The 2784-nt window shown below is 44.5% G+C and overlaps 1 long non-coding RNA gene across 1 annotated transcript; it reads left to right on the plus strand.

Annotated features, from left to right (window-relative positions):
- Nucleotides 1-302: 302 nt before the first annotated feature.
- LOC114206796 (uncharacterized) lies at nt 303-2465 on the plus strand. Its single transcript, XR_003608719.2, has 3 exons — nt 303-412; nt 504-690; nt 2266-2465. It is a non-coding gene; the product is annotated as an uncharacterized LOC114206796 (long non-coding RNA).
- Nucleotides 2466-2784: the final 319 nt, after the last annotated feature.

Below are 2784 nucleotides of genomic sequence, written 5' to 3' on the forward strand. Positions count from 1 at the left end.
GGCACCATTGATACCCAAGTATGTGATTAGGGTCCTTTTCATGTAGTATAGGATCAACGGTTCCTAATGTCATGTGCTGAATTATATCCCCCACACTTATAAGTCGAAGTCCTAACCTCAATGTATGAATTACCTCAGACATCTAAGTTACCTCAGAAAGTAACAGTGTTTGGAGATAAATTTTTAAAGAGGTGATTAAGGTAAAATGAGGACGTTAGGATGAGCTCTAATCTAATGTGGTATCTTTAAAAGGGGAAATTTGGACACACAGAGACGTTAGACATGTACATTCACAAAGGAAGGCCATGTGAGGACACAGCAAGAAGGTGCCCATCTGCAGGATAAGGAGAGGGGCCTCAGGAAAAACCAAGCCTGTCCGCATCTTGATCTTGGACTTTGAACCTCCAGAAATGTGAGAAAATCAATTTCTGTTGTTTAAGCCACCTGGACTTTCGCTATTTCAATATGGTAGCCCTAGCAAACTCATACAACATTTATTGCAGAATTCTTCATTGTGGTGTTACCACAAAGATGTGTTTGTGCAACACATCTATGGACTCACTGGGCACTGTGTAATGGGGTTTGCCTAAGAAAGCATGACTGACGGATAACAAGTGATCAGCTTATGCTAGAAGGAAGCAATTGGCAAGACTTCAGAAGTCTCAGGAAACTGGACACTCCTTGACACCTGTAGGTAAATTTTCTTACCCCTAAAAATTATTCTTTTAAAGCTTTCTTTTTATCTTCTCTCCCCACTCTGCCTGCCTTCCACTCTTCCCTATCAACCACATCCCCTACTGCCACCACGCCATGCTCTCCAGCAGGCTTTTTGACATCCATTTCTGCCTTTGCTTAATAAAAAACAAGATGGCTGTTTGTTTTGTTTGTTTGTTAAGGCTTTAAGCAGATTTCCCCAATCGAAAGTCAGGCAAATTTTAAAAAACCTGTTTGGGAGGGTAACATTTTCAACTTGGCCTCAAACCAGGGAATATGAAAAGCAGCCTGTTCTGCAGAGGTATCAGGAAGGGTTTCTGTTATGAGGGGAAACCACCTGCAAGGCTTGGTTGGGAGTCCACCCAGCTCTAGGGCACGAAGGGGCACAGTAGACACGGCTCTGGGAGGACCACCCATCTGGGAGGAGCCGTGAGGGCAGCTCCCCCAGGAGTCTCTGCGGGAGTCTGCCTCCAGCTATGAGGAGCCATGGCGTTGGCCTCCTCCCATAACTCCATGGACTGGGCTCTGCAAGACCTAGAGTTAAGTCACTTCCCTCCTCTGGATCTAAACTGTAAAAATTTCTGTTTCCCAAACTGTAAAATAAGATTAGACGAGATTAGTCACTTTCCATTGTTTTGAAGTGTGGAAAGAACTACTTGGACAAAATCTTGTATATAAGTTTATATTAAAAACAAACAAACAAACGTGTCACTGGCCTCGTTCCAGGCTAGGGCCTCAGGGCGGGGGGTTGGGGGGGGAGAACACCACCCTGCTCTCACTTTGCCCAACACCTCCTCTGCTTCCTCCTTCAGGCAGCAACCAAGGACTCCCACAGGATCTCCTTGGCTGAAACACGGCAAAAATCACGAGATGTGATTATCTCTAGGGCCGGTGTGCAGGGAGATGTCTGACAATAGTCTGGGGAGTAGGGGCTGCTGGTTTGCAGTGTTTGCTGATTTCTGTGGTGTAAATACTAGCACCGTGGCTACACCCGAGTCACCAATGTTACATCACTGAACGCGGAGTCGGGCATGCAGCAGCATACCCTATGCTAAAGTAATTACGAAGCAATGAGTGTTGAGTATTTAGTACCTTCACTTTTAATATAATTTATTTAATTGTAAGTTTATCTGATGCAATTTTTGATAACGGCTTTGTTAGCAATTGGCTTGCAGAATTCCAGAAAATTTAATAATCAGTTCTAACCAGTTAGAATGAGCCAGCTCCAGGATACCCCTATTTAGGATCTTTTTAGCACCAACATTCTAAATCTTTATACTAAAGCATAAGCCGTTCGAAGCTGGGAAGGGCTAAGTGGAATAATCCTAGGGATTTTGGAAGTGTGCTCAGGAGGGGGCAGAAAAACATGTTTTCAGTGTAATATCCAGCACAGAGCACAAAACTAAAAAATAGATGGCCAGCCAGTGAATGATGCAAAAACCCAATGGGGCAATGACCCAACCCACACGCAGTAGGCTTTGTACTTTGAGTTATTTTCTCAACCAGTAGTGGGGTGGGTTTATATTCATCTACCCATGTTATGTCATCCAGCCTTCCATGGGACAGGTGGCACCAGCTGTGGCCAAGAGGTATCAGCAATGCACTAAGTTAATGAGGTCTCGGAGAACCTTCCACAGGGACATCATCTGATACACAAGCTGGTCACAGCTGACCATCCAGGCATGTCCAGAGGCCTGCATGGATTCTGCCTCGACTTCCAGGCAGCATGGCCACCCTTGGAGGGGTACGATCTTAGTGTAAGTATCTTGCTGCTCCTGCTGGTTACTATCTCCCTGCAGATTAGTGTTTAATTCAGACTTTTGTCCTTCAGTTCTTCACAGAGTCTTTAAACATAGCACGGGTTAAGGAGTTAAGAGCCAGAATTCTGATGGAACCAAAATTCTAGTTTGGGCACTTACTAATTGTGTGACTTAGGACAAACTGCTTAACTTCTCTATATTTTTATTTCATCCTAGATAAAATGTAGATGATAACAGTACCTACTTCAAAGCATTACTGGGGGGATGCCTGGGTGGCTCAGTCGGTTAAACGTCTGCCTTCAGCTCAGGT

Source organism: Eumetopias jubatus, unplaced genomic scaffold (assembly GCF_037043125.1).
Source record: "Eumetopias jubatus isolate StellerSeaLion01/CBP00866 unplaced genomic scaffold, mEumJub1_p1.0 scaffold_7, whole genome shotgun sequence".
In the NCBI taxonomy this organism is placed as follows: Eukaryota; Metazoa; Chordata; class Mammalia; order Carnivora; family Otariidae; genus Eumetopias; species Eumetopias jubatus.